This window comes from Oncorhynchus mykiss, chromosome 19, assembly GCF_013265735.2.
Source record: "Oncorhynchus mykiss isolate Arlee chromosome 19, USDA_OmykA_1.1, whole genome shotgun sequence".
NCBI classification, from domain to species: Eukaryota; Metazoa; Chordata; class Actinopteri; order Salmoniformes; family Salmonidae; genus Oncorhynchus; species Oncorhynchus mykiss.
Window position 1 is genome coordinate 58,046,831 of NC_048583.1, and position 27,241 is coordinate 58,074,071.

The 27,241-nt window shown below is 42.1% G+C and overlaps 1 long non-coding RNA gene across 1 annotated transcript; it reads right to left on the minus strand.

Moving 5' to 3' along the window:
* Window positions 1-316: 316 nt before the first annotated feature.
* Window positions 317-8,660, minus strand: LOC118941499. The gene is made up of 3 exons (XR_005037807.1): window positions 8,334-8,660; window positions 1,778-1,783; window positions 317-326 (listed from the first exon to the last, which is right to left on the minus strand). It is a non-coding gene; the product is annotated as an uncharacterized LOC118941499 (long non-coding RNA).
* Window positions 8,661-27,241: the final 18,581 nt, after the last annotated feature.

The window sequence follows — 27,241 nt, forward strand, 5'->3', positions numbered from 1 at the left end:
AGACTATATACAGGGGGTACTGTGTACATGTAGGTTGGGGTAAAGTGACTATGCATAGATAATAAACAGCGAGTAGCAGCAGTGTAAAAACAAATGGGGGGGGGATCAATGTAAATAGTCCGGTGGTCATTTGATTAATTGTTCAGCAGTCTGATGGCTTTGAGGGTAGAAGCTGTTAAGGAGTCTTTTGGACCATGACTTGGCACTCCGGTACATCTTGCCGTGCGGTAGCAGAGAGAAAAGTCTATGACTTGGGTAACTGGAGTCATTGACAATTTTGGGGGATTTCCTCTGACACCGCCACTCAGCAAAAAAAGTAACTTCCTCTCACTGTCAACTGCGTTTATTTTCAGCAAACTTAACACGGGTAAATATTTGTATGAACATAACAAGATTCAACAACTGAGACATAAACTGAACAAGTTCCACAGACATGTGATTAACATAAATAGAATAATGTGTCCCTGAACAAATCTGAGGGGTCAAAATCAAAAGTAACAGTCAGTATCTGGTGTGGCCACCAGCTGAATTAAGTACTGCAGTGCATCTCCTCCTCATGGAGATGAGATTTGCAGATTTACCAGTTCTTGCTGAGAGATGTTACCCCACTTTTCCACCAAGGCACCTGCAAGTTCCCGGACATTTCTGGGGGGGAATGGCCCTAGCCCTCACCCTCCGATCCAACAGTCCCAGACGTGCTCAATGGGATTGTCAATGGGACAGTCCAGGTCCATTGTGCGTTCCAGGTGTAACTCGGGCAGTTGTTGTTGCCATCCTGTACCTGTCCCGCAGGTGTGATGTTCGGATATACCGATCCTGTGCAGGTTTTGTTACACGTGGTCTGCCACTGCGAGGATGATCAGCTGTCCATCCTGTCTCCCAATAGCGCTGTCTTAGGCATCTTACAGTACGGAGATTGCAATTTATTGCCCTGGCCACATCTGCAGTCCTCATGGCTCCTTGCAGCATGCCTAAGGCACGTTCACACAGATGAGCAAGGACCCTGGGCATCTTTCTTTTGGTGTTTTTCAGAGTCAGTAGAAAGGCCTCTTTAGTGTCCTAAGTTTTCATAACTGTGACCTTAATTGCCTACCGTCTGTAAGCTGTTAGTGTCTTAAGGGCAGTGTGGAGTGTAATTGAGATTGCGTCATCTGTGGAGCTGTTGGGGTGGTATGCGAATTAGAGTGGGTCTAGGGTATTCGGGATGATGCTGTTGATGTGAGCCATGACCAGCCTTTCAAAGCACTTAATGGCTACAGACGTGAGTGGTTATCATTTAGGCAGGTTACCTTCGCTTCCTTGAGCACAGGGACTATGGTGGTCAGCCTGAAACATGTAGGTATAACAGACTCGGTCAAGGAGAGGTTGAAAATGTCAGTGAAGACTCTTGCAAGTGGGTCCACGCATGCTTTGAGTACACGTCCTGGTAATCCGTCTGAGGGTTTCCCCACAAAAGGGCTTTATTATAGACAGAAACACGGGTGGCAGGGTAGCCTAGTGGTTAGAGCGTTGGACTAGTAACCGGAAGGTTGCAAGTTCAAACCCCTGAGCTGACAAGGCACAAATCTGTCGTTCTGCCCACACTGTTCATAGGCCGTCATTGAAAATAAGAATTTGTTCTTAACTGACTTGCCTAGTGAAATAAAGGTAAATAAATTTTAATTTCATCAGCTGTCCGGGTGGCTGGTCTCAGACAATCCCACAGGGATGAAGAAGCCGGATGTGGAGGTCCTGGGCTGGCATTATCCAGGGTCTGCAGTTGTGAGGCCGGTTGGACGTACTGCTAAATTCTCTAAAATGATGTTGGTATAGAAATTAACATTATTTTCTCTGGCAACAGCTCTGGTGGCCATTCCTGCAGTCAAAACTTGAGACATCTGTGGTATTGTGTTGCGTGACAAAACTGCAAATTTGGTATTTTATTGTCCCCAGCACAAGGTGCTGGGGTGCTCTTGACAGCATGAGCCTTAACGTAGCAGAACCCTAATAAATACTGAAATACCTTTCTGAACACAGGGATCAAAGCTAGATCTGATCAGCCCTCAGGAGAAATGTCCCCTGATTAAAAATAGATGTTGATTATTATTTTAAATGCAGCGTGCACTCATTTGCCCTTTTCGTGGAAAAGGAAGCCTTAATCTCGAGCAAACCCTTCCGCAATAGATTCTAGGAATTATGGACATGTTCCTGACAACAAACATCGGAATGCTGAATGAGGTCTTTGTTTCACTTGAAATTCATGCAAAATGTAAAGCTACAATTATTGCAAGTATCCAAATATCTTTTTTTGTTGGATTTTTTTAAAGTGTTTGTACTTGTTACCATGCGAATAAAAATGGAATTTATGGGACATTCTGAATGCATAAACATGTTGCTTGCTGTTTTTGACATGGTCACTGTTGTCTTAGTGATGTTTTGGATCTCCCTATACACATTCAAAGTAAACTAGCAAGTCGATTGGAGAAAAGTGTGCTGACTCTCAAAGAAAACGTTACAACACTTTACTTAAAGCCTGCAGGTATACTGCATTGTGATACAGTTACAATGTGTTATCAGATTTGTCAAAGCATTCTTGACCCCAGCCTCATTATCATCTAATAACGATCCTGAATAAATAACAGCCATTCACGGATCCTGACTAAATAACAACCATTTAATGATCCTGACTAAATAACAACCATTTATTGATCCTGACTAAATAACAACCATTTATTGATCCTGAATAAATAACAGCCATTTATTGATCCTGACTAAATAACAGCCATTTATTGATCCTGACTAAATAACAGCCATTTATTGATCCTGACTAAATAACAGCCATTTATTGATCCTGACTAAATAACAGCCATTTATTGATCCTGACTAAATAACAGCCATTTATTGATCCTGAATAAATAACAGCCATTTACGGATGCTGAATAAATAACAGCCATTTATTGATCCTGACTAAATAACAGCCATTTATTGATCCTGACTAAATAACAACCATTTATTGATCCTGACTAAATAACAACCATTTATTGATCCTGACTATATAACAACCATTTATTGATCCTGACTAAATTCCCATGTGGAACCAGCACAAAAAAAGTATGAAAATGTAAGCACTCACTACTGTAATTCACTCTAGATAAGAGTGTCTGCTAAATGACAAAAAAACCAAAAAAAAATGCAAATATTATAAGACATTATAAAGGCTTGTGCATGATCATAATAAAGTATTATATATATATATAGTATCTGTAGAAACCAGAAACCAGTGCAACCATAGCAGTCTACGGTTTCAATACTTTGACCGCATTAACAGTTAACACCACATATTGGAGTAGCAACATGGACCAGGATCAATGCATAACATTTTTTTCAAGCCACTAGGGGCAGTAAATAGTGATTGCATTTTATTACGCTACACTAAAGTGCCTAAGGCAGTGCTTGACAGTGTCAAATTAATGTATGTTCATTCATTAACTGCAGGACATTCCGTCGTTACAATAACACTATTTATATCCATTTGTTTGGTCTCCGTCTTTCCATCATATGTCATCATCATCATCGTCATGCGTTGTTCAACCACCACCATCACACTAATGTTAGCACTGTTTGCTAATATGCTAATATGCCAAGCTACACTTAAAATGATCCAGCTTATTAACATTACTGATGGTTATCGGTCAGTCATAACTAATATTCAACAATACCACGACTTTACAATTTAGACAGATTTAATCATGGCCCTGTCTAAATGTTCAATACATAACTATCTAAGAAATTATGATGGAACTACGTTAGCAACATTGATGCAACAATGTTGCATTGTGTTACAGTGCCATACTACCGTCACACCGTGACTTCTAGAAAATCTTAATTTTCAACCCCTTTTTGCAATTCTTAACCAATATTGCTTGGTCTTATACTGTATTGTGCAATCACAGTACTACTAAATAATGAGCATGCCTAAGGGGGTGTAGAAGAATGCATCTTTGTCTATTTGACATGTTCTCACAGTTGCTTACCATCCTTAATGGTCCCATGTAGGAAATATATCTGTTGAAACATGCCAGCTTCTTTTCCTTTTAAATATCTTTATGGAGGAATGTATTAGCCAGTACAGGTATTATATAACTCGACAAAATCAAAGAACAATTCAAAACTTAAACGGCTGTGGCGGAGGTTGGTGGAGCAGGTCACCACCCTCAGCACATATGCAGTCCCCTGCTTGTGTGGGATGGAGTCAAATCAAAACCCGGTCCCACCACATTTCTATAAACTGTATCCTCTTATCTGTCCTCTTCTTAATTTTATGTATATTCCTGCCAATAAAACCAATTAAATATCAATTTTATCCCCCCCCCCAAAAAAAAAATTACACAGTTGGTTGGATCGAAATCTCAAGGCCTCCTTTTTTCTCATGGGTGTATTACTAGGGCTAGGAGCGAAACAGAAACTACTTGTGCACAGCTGTTTGTAAGGATGAAGCATGGGGCAAAGCCAACAAAAACATAATGAGGGCACATGATAATTAAAAGGACAAATTTGAAAAGGGAGTTCAGGCACAGGAAATGCCCTCTGGCAACAAATGATTGAAGCCAACTTTAATCCAAGATATTAGGGCTTTGTGAGTCAAGGGGTCAGCGCTTGCCAAGAATAACAACACACTAATCCATGGTGGTTGCCGAAAAAGAAATATGACAGTGGCAATCACTCACTCATCTTTTTTCTCTTGCTAGGATCACCATGCATAATTTCCCACATGAGAGCACTGAAGCAGAGCAGTGAAGCGTGGTGCCTGTTACACTAAGTTCATCCCAGTTCAAAGGATGACTCACTTCAAGAGCACTTTTAGGAAATTGCTGTAAAGCTGTAGCCTGGCTGAAATTTATCACTTGAAAATTGGCCAAATCCTCATGACTTTGGCTTGAGGTCTAGACTAGTGTACCAAAAAGCTCTCACAGTCTCACGTCAGAATTACATTTTGGTTACTTCTCTGTATCGTTCTAAGGTTACGTTTAGGCATTACCTCAGAATGGTTAAGGTTTGTGATTGGCTTAAAACAAAAAAAAAACTTTCTATTGCTGGATTTGAACATTGAACCTTTGGCTTTTTGGAACCAGAGACGGATGCTTACTGTACATTCACCATCCCCATCCACAATGCCAAGGTAAAACCAAACGCCTACTTGAAGGTAACAGTGCTCACTGTTGCCCCTAATGGCCTGTCAATCGCACAACATCGAATACAGACTTGTATCACAGGTGACCGTTTGACCTACCTGAGTGCACCGCTATGACGTCATCACTGACAACACCGTGTCCTTTGTGACGTTTCACTTTGAATTCCTCTATTCTTTCTGTATATGTTTTGTCTTTCCATGTCAGCACCATTTCACAGGTCAAATTCCTGGAACGTGTCAATTCATTTGACGAACGACGGTGTTTTTGATTCTATGGTCTGCTACGTGACTGTACATTCTGTTTGGATTCTCAGTACTGGACAGATAGCTAATAAGGTAATGGATCCTAATGATTAGAGACTAAAGAGTCGTGAGTAACAAGGGCCAGGCTCGGGCACTATATCTTTAGCAATTCCGTTTGAGAATTATATAACCGCACCGCTCCAATGCAAAATAAGTCATCAGAACAACAGCGAGGATACTGAGGAGACGTTCGCTCAAATTAGAAAGCAACCTCCCGCCCACGCCTCCCCAGAGCCAAGTGTTCCTGCCGGGGGTTCATCTGAGTTAAATCTCCACACAGTAAACAATCATCACACCCACATGAGATATAATAGGAGAATATAGAGAAAGATTCTTCCAAAAAAGTTAGCAGATATTAATTACAAAGTAGACAGAAAGTACAAAATATTTCATACTCATTTATTTTCTAAAGAAAACGGGCAATATTCCCTTTTCCATCATGTAGAAAAATGACAGTTGATTTTACAGTACAAGTGCCCATACATACTCAAGTAGTACAACATTGGAGGTGGTGGTTAGCACCTGGAGAAAACCAGACCCATTGAAACACTGATTATGGTTATTTATTGAAATGTATCTCCCTGTAACATCCCCTAGAGTGCTTTATAACAGGATACAGGTTAAGAGAAACTCTGCACAATAGCATGATGTCCTGTTTACTCCCACTCCCGCTCTTCGGCGCGCGACGTTGCCAGAGGTCTCATCATTACGCACACCTGCCACCATCGTTATGTGCACCTGCACCTCATGACACTCAACTGGACTCCATCTCCTAACTGATTACCTTCCCCTATATCTGGCACTCCCTTAGGTTCAGGCGTTACTGACTCTGTTTCATGTCTGTACGCTTTTCCTGTTTCTTGTGTTGTACTATGTTCTGTTTTTTATTACATGTGCTCTCCCTGTACTTCCTGACTCCCAGCGTGCATGTTACAGAACAAAGCCTCACCAAGGCAAAGCAACAGGGCAACAAGTCGGGTCCAAGTGCCACTGCCGAAGCAACCGGGGATGCCTCAGCTGGCTCAACAGGTTCTCATGCCTCGGTCGGCTCGTCAGGCTCCCATGCCTCGGCCAGCTCGTCAGGTTCCCATGCCTCGGCCGGCTCGTCAGGCTCCCATGCCTCTGCTGGCAAGTCAGGTTCCCATGCCTCGGCCGGCTCTACAGGTTCCTGCGCCTCAGAAGAAGCGACCGGACCGCTCCTGGTCCTCGGCGTCGTCCGGCGGCTGGAGCTGTGAGTCAGAGGGGGTACTGTCACGTCTACTCACACTCCACCCTCTCTGGCACTCGATGTTGTCTCATCATTACGCACACCTGCCACCATTGATACGTGCACCTGCACCTCATGACACTCAACTGGACTCCATCACCTTCCTGGTTACCTCCCCTATATCTGGCACTCCCTTAGCTTCTTTCCCCAGGCAGTATTGTTTATGTTTTTCATGTTTATACACTACTCGTGTTTATTATATTGTTCGATGTTCCGATTATTATTAAACTCACCACCTGCACTTGCTTTCCGACTCCCAGCATATGCGTTACACATGACATAGAAATAAATTCCTTTTAGTTGCAATAAAACATTTGATAAATTATCTAGTGATGATTTATATTGTTTTAACGTTAACACTCATTTATAGTAGCATTGCATTTTGGTCGATATTATGCAATCAGGAGGCTTTTATCATAGTGAATCATTTATCCAGTACAGGAACGTCCCGCTCTAATGTATAACCCCCCCTATAGGTCAAAGGTCAACCACAGTACTTACAAGGCTTTTACCCTGGTTACCTCTGTTGGCCTGGTGACCTAAACAGACTGAATGGCCCACTCCCAGTGTTGACTGGGCTGACAAGGGGTGTTGTAACCGCCCTGTCTCCCCCCTGGCTTAAATGGCCTTTGATCACCGCTATAGTAACTTTCCTAACGACGTGAGTGGAGTCCAGTGTCCCGCCGCTCACCCCGACAGGCCCAGCGGCATGGATTTAAACACTACTACTTATCGGATCTTAACCTCACTGACTCCTTTGGGACTGATAGAATTCCTGTTGTGCCAGAGAATTACATTAATCTCCTGGCTTGGAATCCGAGTAAGCACATGGATTGGAACATTTGAGGCAGATTTTACAGTCCGTCCCTCGCTTTTGGCACTCGCTCCGTCCCTTTTGGCACTCAACTGCTATACACACAGCGGATGTGCCTGAGATGAGCAGATCGTGCCCTGATGTAACACAGGGATGATGAGATATGGGGCACTCCGTTTCCTACTCATCAGTAGGAAGAGCAGGACATTCGCAGTGGGTTTTTCCTGGAGGGGAAGTCCATTTGGGGATTGGCCAGAGGATACATGTTTCTTGCTAGTCTGTAGGTATTCTTGGACCAATCGCGTTTCCTCCCCATCTTATCTCTCTGAATTTTATATACATTGCCTCGGTGTTTGCATTACAATTCAATTTGTGCTCAATTTCTGTTCTTAAATATATACTAAATTATAATCTCATTCATTTTAAACTATAGTTATTTCTCCCAGCCAGGTAAGACATTAACTAAAGCGGGATCATCTACAATTCTCATGATTCAACTTATTGAAGAATTGACTCTTACTATCATTGAAATGCATCATCATAAACGGGACCAAAACACACCCCTGGGGGGGGGATCTTATTATCTGTGGTGATTTAACAGACTGTGGGTGCTCATATTGTTTTGTTCCTGAAAGCACGTTACCTGAAATCTGAGTTTTCCACCCACACAGCAAGCGATAAATGCTTTCTGAACCTTACTAACAGGGTATATACAGCCACTGGTATATTTTGCTCTAAGTGTGAAGCAATTCAGTTGTTTTGCACAATCTATATGTCACCTGTCTTAGTGATGTTTTGGAACTCCCTGTACTGTTGTCTTAGTGATGTTTTGGAACTCCCTGTACTGTTGTCTTAGTGATGTTTTGGATCTTCCTGTACTGTTGTCTTAGTGATGTTTTGGATCTCCCTGTACTGTTGTCTTAGTGATGTTTTGGAACTCCATGTACTGTTGTCTTAGTGATGTTTTGGATCTCCCTGTACTGTTGTCTTAGTGATGTTTTGGATCTCCCTGTACTGCTGTCTTAGTGATGTTTTGGATCTTCCTGTACTGTTGTCTTAGTGATGTTTTGGATCTTCCTGTACTGCTGTCTTAGTGATGTTTTGGATCTTCCTGTACTGTTGTCTTAGTGATGTTTTGGATCTCCCTGTACTGTTGTCTTAGTGATGTTTTGGATCTCCATGTACTGTTGTCTTAGTGATGTTTTGGATCTCCCTGTACTGCTGTCTTAGTGATGTTTTGGATCTCCCTGTACTGCTGTCTTAGTGATGTTTTGGATCTCCCTGTACTGTTGTCTTAGTGATGTTTTGGAACTCCCTGTACTGTTGTCTTAGTGATGTTTTGGATCTCCCTGTACTGTTGTCTTCGTGATGTTTTGGAACTCCCTGTACTGTTGTCTTAGTGATGTTTTGGAACTCCCTGTACTGTTGTCTTAGTGATGTTTTGGATCTCCCTGTACTGCTGTCTTAGTGATGTTTTGGAACTTCCTGTACTGTTGTCTTAGTGATGTTTTGGATCTCCCTGTACTGTTGTCTTAGTGATGTTTTGGATCTCCCTGTACTGCTGTCTTAGTGATGTTTTGGATCTTCCTGTACTGTTGTCTTAGTGATGTTTTGGATCTCCCTGTACTGTTGTCTTAGTGATGTTTTGGAACTCCCTGTACTGTTGTCTTAGTGATGTTTTGGAACTCCCTGTACTGTTGTCTTAGTGATGTTTTAGATCTCCCTGTACTGCTGTCTTAGTGATGTTTTCGATCTCCCTGTACTGTTGTCTTAGTGATGTTTTGGATCTCCCTGTACTGCTGTCTTAGTGATGTTTTGGATCTTCCTGTACTGTTGTCTTAGTGATGTTTTGGATCTTCCTGTACTGCTGTCTTAGTGATGTTTTGGATCTTCCTGTACTGTTGTCTTAGTGATGTTTTGGATCTCCCTGTACTGTTGTCTTAGTGATGTTTTGGAACTCCATGTACTGTTGTCTTAGTGATGTTTTGGATCTCCCTGTACTGCTGTCTTAGTGATGTTTTGGAACTTCGTGTACTGTTGTCTTAGTGATGTTTTGGAACTTCCTGTACTGTTGTCTTAGTGATATTTTGGAACTCCATGTACTGTTGTCTTAGTGATGTTTTGGATCTCCATGTACTGTTGTCTTAGTGATGTTTTGGTACTCCCTGTACTGTTGTCTTAGTGATGTTTTGGAACTCCATGTACTGTTGTCTTAGTGATGTTTTGGATATCCCTGTACTGCTGTCTTAGTGATGTTTTGGATCTCCCTGTACTGCTGTCTTAGTGATGTTTTGGAACTTCCTGTACTGTTGTCTTAGTGATGTTTTGGAACTTCCTGTACAGTTGTCTTAGTGATATTTTGGAACTCCATGTACTGTTGTCTTAGTGATGTTTTGGAACTCCCTGTACTGTTGTCTTAGTGATGTTTTGGAACTCCCTGTACTGTTGTCTTAGTGATGTTTTGGAACTCCCTATACTGCTGTCTTAGTGATGTTTTGGAACTTCCTGTACTGTTGTCTTAGTGATGTTTTGGAACTCCCTGTACTGTTGTCTTAGTGATGTTTTGGAACTCCCTGTACTGTTGTCTTAGTGATGTTTTGGAACTCCCTGTACTGTTGTCTTAGTGATGTTTTGGATCTTCCTGTACTGTTGTCTTAGTGATGTTTTGGATCTTCCTGTACTGTTGTCTTAGTGATGTTTTGGATCTTCCTGTACTGTTGTCTTAGTGATGTTTTGGATCTTCCTGTACTGTTGTCTTAGTGATGTTTTGGATCTCCCTGTACTGCTGTCTTGGTGATGTTTTGGATCTCCCTGTACTGCTGTCTTAGTGATGTTTTGGATCTCCCTGTACTGTTGTCTTAGTGATGTTTTGGAACTCCCTGTACTGTTGTCTTAGTGATGTTTTGGATCTCCCTGTACTGTTGTCTTCGTGATGTTTTGGAACTCCCTGTACTGTTGTCTTAGTGATGTTTTGGAACTCCCTGTACTGCTGTCTTAGTGATGTTTTGGAACTCCCTGTACTGCTGTCTTAGTGATGTTTTGGAACTTCCTGTACTGTTGTCTTAGTGATGTTTTGGAACTCCCTGTACTGTTGTCTTAGTGATGTTTTGGAACTCCCTGTACTGTTGTCTTAGTGATGTTTTGGATCTTCCTTTACTGTTGTCTTAGTGATGTTTTGGAACTTCTTGTACTTTTGTCTTAGTGATGTTTTGGAACTCCCTGTACTGTTGTCTTAGTGATGTTTTGGAACTCCCTGTACTGTTGTCTTAGTGATGTTTTGGATCTTCCTTTACTGTTGTCTTAGTGATGTTTTGGATCTCCCTGTACTGTTGTCTTAGTGATATTTTGGAACTCCCTGTACTGTTGTCTTAGTGATGTTTTGGATCTCCCTGTACTGTTGTCTTCGTGATGTTTTGGAACTCCCTGTACTGTTGTCTTCGTGATGTTTTGGAACTCCCTGTACTGTTGTCTTAGTGATGTTTTGGAACTCCCTGTACTGTTGTCTTAGTGATGTTTTGGAACTCCCTGTACTGTTGTTTTAGTGATGTTTTGGTACTTCCTGTACTGTTGTCTTAGTGATGTTTTGGAACTCCCTGTACTGTTGTCTTAGTGATGTTTTGGAACTCCCTGTACTGTTGTCTTAGTGATGTTTTGGAACTCCCTGTACTGTTGTCTTAGTGATGTTTTGGAACTCCCTGTACTGTTGTCTTAGTGATGTTTTGGAACTCCCTGTACTGTTGTCTTAGTGATGTTTTGGAACTTCCTGTACTGTTGTCTTAGTGATGTTTTGGAACTCCCTGTACTGTTGTCTTAGTGATGTTTTGGAACTCCCTGTACTGCTGTCTTAGTGATGTTTTGGAACTCCTTGTAATGAAACCATGGTTCCAACTTCCAACGGCTTGCCATGATTTTCTCGTGTTGTTTTGACCCAGCTTCCTCCCTACCATTATACAAAAATCTAAATTAGATTTAAGTGCAAGAACATTTACCTCCCTCTGACCTTGAACATGGAATGGTATGTACTTTTCAACAAAAATTACAAATCAGAAATCCATATTTCAGTCAGAACTCCTTACCAGCGAGCTGCTCTGCATAACCAGAATATCACACCCAGACTCCAACCTGTGCCTTCTGGGTTTTCACTCGCAGTGGGGAAGACATAATCCAGGTTCGTTTCAAAGTAACTCAATAGCTGTACAATTTAATGTAAACTGTTACGAGAAGCACACTGGTGCTGGTGGCGGTGACACTTGACAGGCATTACAAATGAGGATTGGAAGCAGATGTCAGTTTCCCACCCAGAAGAAAAGGCCCAGTCACTGTGGCCCAGGCTCCTGCAGTGACTACAACACAAAGCACAGCCGCGGAGACCATGCCGGACCAAAGAGTCGTTGTGGTGAGTAATTGGACGTTTGCAACGTACGCGTTACATATAAGGGACCGTGTCCTCGTAATCGCACAACGGATATCACTGAGCATTGTGTTCATGCTCCATTAATCATCTATGCTCCAGGATTTTTTTTTATCTTCTCCATTTTGATTCACCCCTAAAAGACTGCTTTGTGCATGGTGACATGTACAACACACCTGTAGTACTGTCTTATTTTATGTGTCAGCTCCCACTTTCAACTAGATTTCAAGTGAGGTCATTCTAGTTTAAATTTCAAGTGGAGTCACATGGTACATTCATTCCAGTAAAGGATATTCTGATTGGTCACTACTCTCTACTGGAAATGTATGATTAAATGTATTAAATGTTGTAAACAACTTGAACCAGAGTGGATAACAGAAATAGATGTCACAAGAACATAGCCTGCCGTGCTCACTATATCTTCTTCTGGCAGATCCTCAGGTTTTACAAAGTATACCAGTCATAGAAATAGCTCCCAATTTGATATTATAACTGATATTTTACATCTATTTTATGTCTTTGGCTTAAAGAACGAGAGACGTGTTTGAATCGTTGCTTAAATGAAAGCCAGATGTCGTGAACTGATCCAAGGCCCAGTAAGCATTCCACTGCAAATGTAATGGGAGATTCCTAGAAAGAGTCTAAAGGCCGGGATTCAATCCGAGGCACGTTGTAGAGCGCTTGACATTTTAAGGTAATTTACAATAGAGTTGACATCTGCAGCGTTTACTGTGAATGGGATCTCTGCCAATCGCTGCATTGACAGCTGTCTGGTGCATTGCTCTATAGCACACCACGGATTGAATCCCAGCCTAAACCTCTTGGACATTTTTATTTTACCAGACAAGTCAGTTAAGAACAAATTCTTATTTAAAATGACGGCCTCGGAACAGTGGGTTAATTACTTTGTTCAGGGGCAGAAAAACTGATTTTTACCTTGTCAGTTTGGGTATTTGATCTAGCAACCTTTCGGTTACTGGCCCAACACTCTAACCACTAGGCTACCTGCCGCCCGAAACAGCAATTTTATTTCCTTATTAATTACCATTATTGCCTATAGCCAACAGGTTCCATGTGGTAAGAAATCTAAAATGTGTGGAGACTCAATGCATTGAATGCTAATTAAAGGTGGCACAGAAACAACAACCTAATTGAAGGTGGCACAGAAACAACAACCATGTTAAAGTGGGAGCAACTCAAACCATTGATTTGCATTCAATGCATTGAGTCTCCACACATTTTGGATTTCTTACCACAACCTTTCCAGCCATTTACATGCCAAAATCATGGCCATGGTGGATCACATCCCTCTCAGCTGTTCCGTCTCCTCCGAGGCACTCAATACCTCTTTTGTCGCAGAGATCTCCACAGAGATCTGAGATACCTCCATCCACAGCGAAGGTTCCCTTTTTATGGTTATTTAATCGTGATGCCACCCCATTTGTTTTTTGCAGCAGTGTGTTTTCGCAACAAGACTTTGTATGACCTTCAATAAGCAGTACAACCATCCCTGAGACCGCGCTGGCAGTTAGCATGACGTGAAAAGAAGGAATAGGACAATGAATAGATTTCAAGACCCACAATCCACTTACTAATATGGACAACCACGTGGAAGACGGGAATGTGCTCTGTCACCTTGTTACTCACTGATTTAAAAAAAAATATATATATATATATATATATATGTTCACCAAGATATGTACCAATAGTCTTAATGCTAGTGAGAGTAAAAGCCAATACAATTTCAAAGGGCTGACTGAGCCAAAGGGCTGACTGAAGAGGTATGTTTTCAGATTGAGGCAGCGATTCTGCTGTTTTGGCAGTGGGGGGGGGGGGGGGGGGTTCGTTCCACCACTGAGGGACAGAGAGGAGACATGACCGGGGTGAGTGTGTGTCAGCCTCTCACATTGATGGGAATGCCAAGCAGCCAGAGGTGGCAGAATGGAGTGTTCCGGCTGGGGTGTAATAATACACAAGCAATAAAGCATTTCACCCATCGGCTTTTAATAAGTACCGGGTTACCTAACATTGTTCTCACTCCGTATATATTCACGAAAGTACTGCCATGGAGCATAAAATGTGATGAACTTAATGAATTTGAACTGAAGCCCAAAAAACTAAACCTATTCATGTATTAACTACATGGATTTAATTTAAAAATGATTTAGTGTGTTCTGTCAGCTTCTAAAGAAAACACCACTGCTGTTAATCACTAGGACACTGCTATGTAATCATGTCCTCATTTGAACCGAGGAATGAAACATCAGGTGTGCACTGCTGAGTTCTGCTTCCACTCGGCTCTCTCCTGCTACTTGGTCTGCCTTCTTAATTCCACATTGGAGCTTGTGACTGGTCTAGTCCATTCAGCCTGTCACTGTGTTGTCTCACTGGCATCATGGCACGGATGCTAGATCGCTGACATGCTGTGAATGGGCATGACGCTAAGGAGGAAGGTTATATTCTCTCTCTCTCTCTCTCTCTCTCTCTCTCTCTCGCTCTCACTCTCTTTCTCTCTCTCTCTCTCTCGCCCTCACTCTCTTTCTCTCTCTCTCGCTTTCACTCTCTCGCTCTCACTCTCTCTCTATCTCTTTCTCTCTCTCTCTCTCTCTCTCTCTCTCGCTCTCACTCTCTTTCTCTCTCTCTCTCGTCCTCACTCTCTCACTCTCTCACTCTCTCTCTCTTTCTCTCCCTCTCTCTCTCTCGCTCTCTCACTCTCTCTCTCTTTCTCTCCCTCTCTCTCTCTCTCCCGCTCTCACTCTCTCTCTCTCTCTCTCTCTCTCTCTCTCTCTCTCTCTCTCTCTCTCTCACTCGCGCTCTCTCTCGCTCTCACTCTCTTTCTCTCTCTCTCTCTCTCTCTCTCTCTCTCTCTCTCTCTCTCTCTCTCTCTCTCTCTCTCTCTCTCTCTCTCGCCCTCACTCTCTCACTCTCTTTCTCTCTCTCTCTCTCTCTCCTGCTCTCACTCTCTCTCTCTCTCTCTCTCTCTCTCTCGCTCTCTCTCTCTCTCTCTCTCTCTCTCTCTCTCTCTCTCTCTCGCTCTCTCTCTCTCTCTCGCACTCTCTCTCTCTCTCGCTCTCACTCTTTCTCACTCTCTCTCACTCTCTCACTCTCTTTCTCTCTCTCTCTCTCGCCCTCACTCTCTCGCTCTCACTCTCTCTCTATCTCTTTCTCTCTCTCTCTCTCTCTCTCTCTCTCTCTCTCTCTCGCTCTCACTCTCTTTCTCTCTCTCTCTCGTCCTCACTCTCTCACTCTCTCACTCTCTCTCTCTCCCGCTCTCACTCTCTCACTCTCTCTCTCTTTCTCACCCTCACTCTCTCTCTCTCTCTCTCTCTCTCTCCCGCTCTCACTCTCTCTCTCTCTCTCTCTCTCTCTCTCTCTCTCTCACTCGCGCTCTCTCTCGCTCTCACTCTCTTTCTCTCTCTCTCTCTCTCTCTCTCTCTCTCTCGCCCTCACTCTCTCACTCTCTTTCTCTCTCTCTCTCTCTCTCTCTCCTGCTCTCACTCTCTCTCTCTTTCTCTCGCTCTCACTCTCTCTCTCTTTCTCTCGCTCTCACTCTCTCTCTCTCTTTCTCTCTCTCTCTCTCTTTAATTGCATAAACAGTGGATTATGTTGCCCTGTCATTGACCGCCTAATGAAAAGTGGCCAGATGACATGGTAAATAAAAGGGGCTTAATTCCCTCGGCAACTGTGCGCACCTGAAAAATAAACAACAACACACAGAGTTTTGTCATGGTATACAAAGTACAGTCATTATCAACACATATAAATCCAATGGAGACTCTCTGGTACTTCACTCAAATAATTAATTTAACACAATTGGTAAATACATGGTAACACATTTGGATATTGTGCTGCTTGTGTCAATAAATCTCAAAAGAAACAAAAGTGTAATTACTATGAAATTGTTAGGTAATTACCGTTTTTACAAATTATTTTTTACGTTGTGGGCTCCCTGGAGGTCAAAATCAAATCAAAGTTTATTGGTCGCTACGCAGATTTGCAGATGTTATCGCAGGTGCAGTGAAATGCTTGTGTTTCTAGCTCCAACAGTGCAGTAATAATACCTAGCAATACAAAACAATATGCACATACAGTAAAAAATAATGAAATGAAGAAATAGCAGAACAAGCAATGTCAGAGTCCGGAATATAAATATACAATTGACAGTATATGAATAGAAAAGGTTTGTACAGCAGTAGTTATATAGGATGAGCCATGACTAGAATACAGTATATACATATAAAGTAAACATTATTAAAATGACCGGTGTTCAATGGCTCTATGCACATCAGTGGTGGTCAGTGCCATTTAAGGTGAGCGAGGACCATTTTTTATTTATGAGCCTTGTTTATTTTTCAGCTTATTGGATACCTGCCATTCATATTCCCTTCACTCAGCTCAATGTAACATCGATAGGTTTAGGCTACTACATGATATTAACATTTTCCCGGTTGGTTGTAGCACTTGGAAGAGTTCCAGTGTTGGATAGCCATAGCCAGCTAGCTAACATAGCATCCCTCTCTGTTTGAGCCAGGTGTTTGAGTGGTCTAAACTACCTAGCTGCATTTGCTAACTAGATAAGTGAAAGTGAGAAAAAAATACAACAAAATATAGCTAGCTCTCTCTCCCTCGCTTCTCCTTAATTTTTTAAGAAAGTAATTTGTTAAAAACTGTTCAATTATTGTCTTTCTCGCTCTTTAAGTCAACTATTCAAGATATTTCATGCACTGCAGTGCTAGCTAGCTGTAGCTTATGCTTTAAATTATAGATTAATTCTCTGATCCTTTGATTGGGTGGACAACATGTCATTTCATATTGCAAGATCTCTGATAGGTTGGAGGATGTCCTCCGGAAGTTGTCATAATTACTGTGTAAGGGGGTGAGAAAAACACGAGCCTCCTAGGTCTTGTATTGAAGTCAATGTACCCAGAGGAGGACGGAAAATAGCTGTCCTCTGGCTACACCATGGTTCTACCCCAGAGAGTGCTGTTGAGGCTTTTTTTTTGTTTATTTTATTTTACCTTTATTTAACTAGGCAAGTAAGTTAAGAACAAATTCACATTTACAATGACGGCTTACCCCGGCCAAACCCGGACGACGCTGGGCCAATTGTGCGCCGCCCTATGGCACTCCCAACCACAGCCGGATGTGATACAGCCTGGATTCAAACCAGGGACTGTAGTAACACCCTGAGATGCAGTGCCTTAGACCACTGCGCCACTTGGGAGCCCTGTAGGATGAGCTACTGTAGACCTTCATTGCAAAATAGTGTGTTTTAATCAACTATTTGGTGACACGTGAACATATATAAGTGCAGTTTCAGTTTTTATGAAATTCACTGAGGAGGATAGTCCTCCCCTTCCTCCTTGGACGAGCCTCCACTGATGTACATTAGGCAAAGCATTCTCTAAGTTGCAGGGTAGAGGACCAACCGGAGGCTATCCGGCTAGTAACATAAACTAAGGTTCAGGGCAGGGTACTGGGCGGCAGCCGGCTAGTAGTGACTGTTTAACAGTCTGATGGCCTGGAGATAGAAGCTGTTTATCAGTCTCCTGCTCCCAGCTTTGATGTACCTGTACTGTCTCCTCCTTCTAGATGGTAGTGGGGTGAACAGGCCATGGTTTGGGTGGCTGAAGTCCTTGCTGGTCTTCTTGACCTTTCGTTCAGCCTCAATAGCATGAGATGAGCTTTAAAACAGCACGTTTCTCTCTAATCACGACAACAAAAAGTGTAGAATTGCAGGAAATTTGCTTTAAAATGTAAAATGTCAAGGTTTTCTTGTAGCCTCATGATAAAATGTGTAGTCTGGAAGTCGGGTGCCCTGGGGCCCCAAATGTGATGAAAATGTGGTTAAATTATCAGCTTTACGGTCTATATATAAGAATGATAAGCTTTAGGGTGTATTTTTAATAATGATCAGCTATGGGGTCTATATATAATAATGATAAGCTTTAGTGCCTTCGGAAAGTTTTCAGACCCCTTGACGTTGTCCACATTTTGTTACGTTACAGCCCTATTCTAAAATAGATTAAATAAATAACCATCCTCAGCAATATACACACAATACCCCCTAATGACAAAGCGTAAAACAGGTTTTTACATTTTTTTTATTAAAAATAAAAAACTTAAACATCTTATTTCACATAAGTATTCAGACCCTTTGCTATGAGACTCAAATTTGAGCTCTGATGAATGCTGTTTCCATTGATGATTCTCGAGATGTTAATACAACTTAATTGGACTCCACCTGTAGTCAATTAAAATGATTGGACATGACTTGGAAAGGCATACACCTGTCTATATTAGGTTCCACAGTTGACAAGGCATGTCAGAGCAAAACCCAAGCCATGAGGTCAAAGGAATTGTCCGTAGAGCTCCGAGACACGATTGTCTCGAGGCACAGATCTAGGGAAGGGTACCAAAGAACACAGTGGCCTCCATCATTTTTAAATTGAAGAAGTTTGGAACCACCAAGACTTGTCCTAGAGATGGCCACCCGACAAATCTGAGCAATCGGCGGAGAAGGGCCTTGATCAGGGATGTGACCAAGAACCCGATGGTCATTCTGACAGAGCTCTAGAGTTCCTCTGTGGATATGGGAGAACCTTCCAGAAGGACAACCATCTCTGCAGGCCATTATGGTGGAGTGACCAGACGGATACCACTCCTTAGTAAAAGGCGCATGACAGCCCGCTTGGAGTTTGTCAAAAGGCACCTAAAGACTCTCAGACCATGAGAAACAAGATTCTCTGGTCTAATGAAACCAAGATTGAACTCTTTGGTCTGAATTCCAAGCGTCACACCTGGAGGAAACCTGGCACCATACCTATGGTGAAGCATGGTGGTGGCAGCATCATGCTGTGGGGATGTTTTTCAGCGGCAGGGACTGGGAGACTAGTCAGGATCGAGGGAAAGATGAATGGAGCAAAGTACAGAGAGATCCTTGATGAAAACCTGCTCCAGAGCGCTCAGGACCACAGACGGGGTGAAGGTTCACCTTCCAACAGGACAACGACTCTAAGCACACAGCCAAAACAACACAGGAGTGGCTTCGGGACAAGTCTCTGAATGTCCTTGAGTGTCCCAGCCAGAGCCTAGACTTGAACCCGATTGAACATCTCTGGAGAGACCTGAAAATAGCTGTGCAACAAAGCTCCCCATCCTACCTGGCAGAGCTTGAGAGGATCTGCAGAGAAGAATGGGAGAAACTCCCCAAATACAGGTGTGCCAAACTTGTAGTGTCAAACCCAAGAAGACTCAATGCCGTAATCCCTGCCAAAGATGCTTCAACAAAGTACTGAGTAAAGGGTATGACTACTTATGAAAATGTGATATTTCTTATTTTTTTCATATAAATAAGCTAACATTTCTAAAAACCTGTTTTTCCTTTGTCATTGTGGGGTATTGTGTGTAGATTGACGAGGGGGTTTGGACGATTTAATAGATTGTATAATAAGGCTGTAACGTAACAAAATGTGGAAAAAGTCAAGCGGTTTGAATATTTTCCAAAGGCAGTGTATAATAACGATGAGGCTAAGCCTGCCGAGGGATAGAACTAATTCAGCGGATGTTTTTAGACCTTCATCACCGCCTCTAGTCTTTTCTGAGAAACCTTTGGGAAACAATCTGATTGAGATCCAGATGTTTTTTTGTCCAAGAATGTAGGCTACATGAAATCCAAAAATAGCAAGGCTGCAGGCATTTACTCTCTCTCTCTTTCCATCTGCCTACATCAAAAGGTTTCAACTATAAGCAGCAGTATCTTCTTAAGTATACAGATGTGGGATCTTAATTTGAGCCAGTTTGCTACAGCAGGATAATAATCCCGCAGCAACAGGAAATATGAATTATTATATGTATTATATTTAATGGACATTTTTGTAGTGGTGATTCCTTTTTCACAAGGGACATTTTTTTTCAAGTGGAAATACAAACTTCAGAAGCATTTTTAACACTCAAATACACTATAAGTTTGGCATTCACATTTACAAGTTTGGCATTTCGCTACACCCGCAACAGCATCTGCTAAATATGTGTATGTGACCAATAAAATTAGATTTGATTGGATTTCCTGCAATGAAAATCAAAGTTCTCCTGCAACGGGGTGATCAAATTAAAATCCTACATCAATATATACTGCAGCAACCGCCATCCCGTATAACACCAGATATTTCCAGCGGCAGACTACTGTGTAAGTGACTTAGTCAACTAGTTAATAAAATCATTTGATGGATGGCAGGTGTTCATACTCTTTCTAGCACAAGTCTAGCCCTTACAAAACTTGAAAGAACGATAGATACCCTCCCACTTTTGAAGGCTTGCACAGTTTCATTGGACCCGCAGGCCTTTGTGACAAAACTTGTAACATTATCGTAAATTAAAATTGCTTTCATCCCAAAATCACCCCGCTTTCCTGGAAAACATGAGAGGACAGGAAACCACACGGGACAAACATATACAACCGTTTCAAAATGTCAGGATGATTCATTGACTGGAAATTAAAGTTTTCAATCTTTTGACTCTGGTATGTGCCTTCAGAAAGTATTCAAACCCCTTGACTTTTTCCACATTTAGTTGTGTTACAGCCTGAATTTAAAATGTATTAAATTTAGTTTCTTTGGTCACTGGCCTACACACAATATCCCATAATGTCAAAGTGGAATTATGTTTCTCAAAATTTTCACAAATTAATTAAAAAACAAAAGTTCAGGAGTAAACATTTGCTTAACGAGTCGTATAATAAGTTGCATGGACTCACTCTGTGTGTAATAATAGTGTTTAATATGGTTTTTGAATGACTACCTCATCGCTGTACCCCACACATACAATTATCTGTAAGGTCCCTCAGTTGAGCAGTGAATTTCAAGCACTGACTCAACCACAAAGACCAGGAAGGTTTTCCAATGCCTCGCAAAGAATGGCACCTATTGGAAGATGGGTAAAACATTTAAAAATGCAGGCATTGAATATCCCTTTGAACATGGTGAAGTTATTCATTACACTTTGGATGGTATATCAATACACCCAGTTACTACATAGATACAGACCTCCTTCCTAACTCATTTGCCGAAGAGGAAGGAAACCACTCAGGGATTTCACCATGAGGCCAATGGTGACTTTAAAACATTTTCAAAATGTAATGGCTGTGATAGGAGAAAACTGAGGATGGATCAACAACATTGTAGTTACTCCACATTACTAACCCTATTGACAGAGTGACAAGAAGGAAGCCTGTACAGAATTAAACATTTCCAAAACATGTATCCTGTTTGCTACAAGGCATTAAAGTAATACTGTAAAAAAAATGTGTCAAAGCAATTAACTTTTAGTCCTGAATACAAAGAATTGTGTTTGGGGCAAATCCAATACAACACATTACTGAGTACCACTCTCCATATTTTCAAGCATAGTGGTGGCTGCATCATATAATGGGTATGCTTGCAATCATTAAGATAGTGGTGGCTGCATCATGTTATGGGTATGCTTGCAATCATTAAGGACCGGGGAGTTTTTAAGGATAAAAAAATTAATGGAATGGAGCAAAGCACAGGCAAAATCTTAGAGAAAACCTGGTTCAGTCTGCTTTCCACTAGACACTGGGATATGAATTCACCTTTCACAAGGGCAATAACCTGAAACACAAGGCCAAATCTACACTAGAGTTGCTTACCAAGAAGACAGTGAATGTTCCTGAGTGACCGAGTTACAGTTTTGACTTACATCTGCTTGAAAATCTATGGCAAGACCTGAAAATGGTTGCCAAGCAATGATCAAAAAAACAATTTGACAGAGCTTGAAGAATTTTGAAAATACTAACGGGAAAATGTTGCACCATCCAGGTGTGGAAAGCTCTTATTCAAAAGATTAGCCAACTGGCTCTATGGCTGGTTCTGGAGCTGGATTTGTCACAAGCATTGATTTAGGGAAAGCTTTACCACAGATGGAAACTGGCTTCGGCTGCGGTACAGCAAAACCAAGCCAGCCGTGTTCATGGTTCTCACAGGAGAAGTGAAATGATAGGCTACTATGACTTTGCTCATGATCATGCACACTGCAGATGACATGCAATTATAAGCTCCTTGAATGTTCTTTCCCGGGAGCCTTTTAATTATCTGGATAGACACTTGTGGTTTCTAGCTAACGTTACACCAATCAAAGCAGTGAAGCGTGTAGTGAAGAAATACTTTAGTGGTCGAAACCATTGAAGCAACGGGGGGAGAGGGTTTGCAAAATGCTATCATATCACGTAATTATACCATGTATAAAATTGTCATGTATAAAGTGCATTCGGAAAGTATTCAGACCCCTTGACTTGGATTTTATAGAAAAATATCCTCATCAATCTACACACAATTCCCCATAATGACAAAGTGAACACCGGATTTAAGAAATGTTTACAAATGTATTAATAATAAAAAACAGAAATACATTATTTACATAAGAATTCAGAGACTCAAAATGGACTCAAGTGTATCCTGTTTCCATTGATCATCCTTGAGATGTTTCAACAACTTGTTTGGAGTCCACCTGGGGTAAATGGAAAAGACTGGACATGATTTGGAAAGGCACACACTGTCTATATAAGGTCCCACAGTTGACAATGCATGTCAGAGCAATTACCAAGCCATGAGGTCAAAGGAATTATCTGTAGAGCTCAGAGACAGGATTGTGTCAAGGCACAGATCTGGGTAAGTGTACCAAAACATTTCTGCAGCATTGAAGGTCCCCAAGAACACAATGGCTTCCATCATTCTTAAATGGAAGTATTTGGGAACCACCCAGACTCCTCCAAGAGATGACCGCCCGGCCAAACTGAGCAATCAGGGGAGAAGGGCCTGGGTCAGGGAGGTGACCAAGAACCCGATGGTCACTCTGCCAGAGCACTAGAGCTCCTCTGTTGAGATGGGATAATCTTCCAGAAGGACAACCATCTCTGCAGCCCTCCAATCAGGCCATTATGGTAGAGTGACCAGACGGAAGCCACTCCTCAGTAAAAGGCACATGACATCTGACTTGGAGTTTGCCCCAAAAGGCACCTAAAGACTCTCAGACCATGAGAAACAAGATTCTCTGGTCTGACGAAACCAAGATTGAACTCTTTGGGCTGAATACCAAGCATCACATCTGGAGGAAACCTGGCACCATACCAACACTGAAGCATGGTGGTGGCAGCATGATGCTGTGGGGATGTTTTTCAGCGGCAGGGATTGGGAGACTAGCCAGGATTGAAGCAAAGATGAACAGAGAAAAGTACAGAGAGATCCTTGATGAAAACCTGCTCCAGAGCACTCAGGACCTCAGACGGGGGCATAGGTTCATCTTCCAACAGGACAACGACCCTAAGCAAACAGCCAAGACAGCACAGGACTAGCTTCGGCACAAGTTTCTAAATTTCCTTGAGTGGCCCAGCCAGAGCCCGGACTTGAACCCGATCCAACATCTGTGGAGAGACCTGAAAATAGCTGTGCAGCAACACTCCTCATTCAACCTGACAGAGCTTGAGAGGATCTGCAGAGAAGAATGGGAGAAACTCCCCAAATGCAGGTGTGCCAAACTTGCAGTGTCATACCCAAGAAGACACTGTAATCGCTTGAATAGTCAAATACTATTGTAAATATTAAATTTAAGTTTTTTCATTTAATAAATTAGCAATAATTTCTAACAACTGTTTTTGCTGTGTCATTATGGGGCATTGTGTGTAGATTGATGAGGGGAAAAAACGAACTATAGTTTTGGCAAGTTGGTTAGGACATCTACTTTGTGCATGGCACAAGTAACTTTTCAAACAATTGTTTACAGACAGATTATTTCACCTCTAATTCAATGTATCACAATTCCAGTGGGTCAGAAGTTTACATACACTAAGTTGACTGTGCCTTAGCTTGGAAATTTCCAGAAGATGATGTCATGACTTTAGAAGATTCTAATAGGCTAATTGACATCATTTGAGTCAATTGGAGGTGAACCTGTGGATGTATTTCAAGGCCTACATTCAAGCTCAGTGCCTCTTTGCTTGACATCATGGGAATATCAAAATAAATCAGCCAAGACCTCAGAAAAAAAAATTGTAGACCTCCACAAGTCTGGTTCATACTTGGGAGCAATTTCCAAATTCCAAACACCATGGGACCATGCAGCCGTCATACCGCTCAGGAAGGAGACGCATTCTGTCTCCTAGAGATGAACGTACTTTGGTGCGAAAAGTGCAAATCAATCCCAGAACAACAGCAAAGGACCTTGTGAAGATGCTGGAGGAAACCGGTACAAAAGTATCTATATCCACAGTAAATCGAGTCCGAAATCGACATAACCTGAAAGGCCGCTCAGCAAGGAAGAAGCCACTGCTCCAAAACCACCATAAAAAAGCCATACTATGGTTTGCAACTGCACATGGGAACAAAGATCGTTCTTTTTGGAGAAATGTCCTGTGGTCTGATGAAACATAAATGGCCATAATGGCCATAAAGACTATTGTTATGTATGGAGGAAAAAGGGGGAGGCTTGCAAGCCGAAGAACACCATCACAACCGCAAAGCACGGGGTGGCAGCATCATGTTGTGGGGGTGCTTTGCTGCAGGAGGGACTGGTGCACTTCACAAAATAGATGGCTGCATGAGGTTGGAAAATTATGTGGATATATTGATGCAACATCCCAAGACATCAGTCAGGAAGTTCAAGCTTGGTTGCAAATGGGTCTTCCAAATGGACAATGACCACAAGCATACTTCCAAAGTTGTGGCAAAATGGCTTAAGGACAACAAAGTCAAGGGATTGGAGTGGCCAACACAAAGCCCTGACCTCAATCCTATAGAAAATTTGTGGGCAGAACAGAAAAAGCGTGTGTGAGCAAGGAGGCCTACAAACCTGACTCAGTTACACCAGCTCTGTCAGGAGGAATGGACCAAAATTCACCCAACTTATTGTGGGAAGCTTGTGGAAGGCTACCCAAAACGTTTGACCCAAGTTAAACAATTTAAATGCAATGCTACCAAATACTAATTGAGTGTATGTAAACTGCTGAGCCACTGGGAATGTGATGAAATAAATAAAAACTGAAATAAATAATTCTCTCTACTAATATTCTGACAATTCACATTCTTAAAAAAAAGTGGTGATCCTAACTGACCTAAGACAGGGAATTGTTACAAGGGTTGAATGTCAGGAATTGTAAAAACGGAGTTTAAATGTATTTGGCTAAGGTGTGTGTAAACTTTCAACTTCAACTGTATACAGTACCAGTCAAAGGTTTTGACACACCTACTCATTCAAGGGTTTTTCTTTCTTTATATTATTTTCCACATTGTAGAAAAATAGTGAAGACACCAACACTCTGGAATAACACATACGGATTCAATTAAAATAAGAATTTCTTCTGAACTGACTTTCCTAGTTAAATAAAGGTGCTCAGCATATGTTGGAACTCCTTTGAGACTGTTGGAATAGCATTCCAGGTGAAGCTGGTTGAGAGAATGCTAAGAGTATGCAAAGCTGTCATCAAGGTATAGGGTGGCTACTCTGAAGAATCTAAAATACATGTTCATTTTTGTAACACTTTTTTGGTTACTACATTATTCCATATGTGTTATTTCATAGTTTTGAGGTCTTCACTATTATTCTACAATGTAGAAAATAGTTTTAAAAAATAAAGAAAAATCCTTGAATGAGTAGGTGTGTCCAAACTTTTGACTGGTACCGTATATATACACTGAGTATACCAAACACCTTCCTAATATTGGGTTTGCCTCTGAATGGCACATATACAGAATCCATGTCTCAATTGTCTCAAGGCTTAACAATCCTTCTTTAACCTGTCTCCTCCTGAAGTGGATTTAACAAGTGACGTTAACAAGATTTAATAGATTTCACCTGGATTCACTTGGTCAGTCTTTGTCATGGAATGAGCAGGTGTTCTTAATGTTTTGTACACTCAGTGTCTATCATACTTTTACAAATACATGACTTATTGATCCCTAATCATTGGGCAACTTCATGGGTAAGCTCTGGCCATCATCTTTCACCAAAAAAAGTGGATTTCTACTGGTGTGGGGGTTTAAACAGCAGCCAAAGATATTTCAGAGTGAGCACAGAGCAAGAGGATGTACTCTTCTGCCCTGTGTGCTCTGGTGTAACAAAATGATGGCCGTGTGACAACAAATGCTAACCGGATTACCCTCTTGCTACGCACTCTTTCGGAAGTCACCCCAACTACTTATTATGACGCCATATAACAGGAAGTGGAACTTCTGGCCGTCACAAAACCCAGCGCACTTCTACCTTCCTCAACAGACTTGCTGTTTAACCTGTCTTAAAGGGGAATGTAAATTGAACACCTCTTTGCATAGATTTAATTCCTAAAGTGTTTCCATTCCCCTTTAAACTTACTGTACATGCTCTTTAACCGCATTTATCTTATTCACTCTGTCCCCTCTTGCCTTTTACTTGCCACCTGGCCACTGGTGAAGGCGGGGTCAATGGAGCACAGACGACCCGGCCTGGTGGCACAGACAACCCGGCCTGGTGGCACAGACTGGTGGCACAGGCAACCCGGCCTGGTGGCACAGACAACCCGGCCTGGTGGCACAGACTGGTGGCACAGGCAACCCGGCCTGGTGGCACAGACAACCCGGCCTGGTGGCACAGACGACCCGGCCTGGTGGCACAGACAACCCGGCCTGGTGGCACAGACAACCCAGCCTGGTGGCACAGACAACCCAGCACCCGTCCCCACAGGAAGCCTTCTGCTTCTTGGTAGGCCATAATTGTAAATAAGAATTGTTTCTAAATTGACTTGTCCAGTTAAATAAAGATTAAATAAATTAAATAAAGAAGCAATCCCCCCCCCCCCAGTTAGCCTCACAACACACAGCACATGATGTCTTCTCCCTCTCTCTGCCTGGAGACCGAACAGTTGTTACCCAAGGGTCTGGCACTCCCCTGTGGGGCCTACACTCCTCTGATTGATGTGGAAGCTGCAGCAACCTTATATTTCTTCTATTAATATCCAGCAGATGAAAGGGAACCCAGTGAGAATGGTCGGAGGTGGTGATGCATTTTATTCCTTTGAAACAAGAGCAGCGCAGGCCCACTGAGTTCAGTTGTAATGCATGGGGGGGGGGGGGGGGTCTTCGCCACATGGCACAATGCAGAAACTGACATGAATAGGAACTATCAATGATAGAAAAGAGATGTATGTATATTCCTTTCATGCTACGCATTTGATTTGACTATGTATTACCTCATACAGGGAATTTCTGAATCTTGAGGAGAAGGTTGCGACAG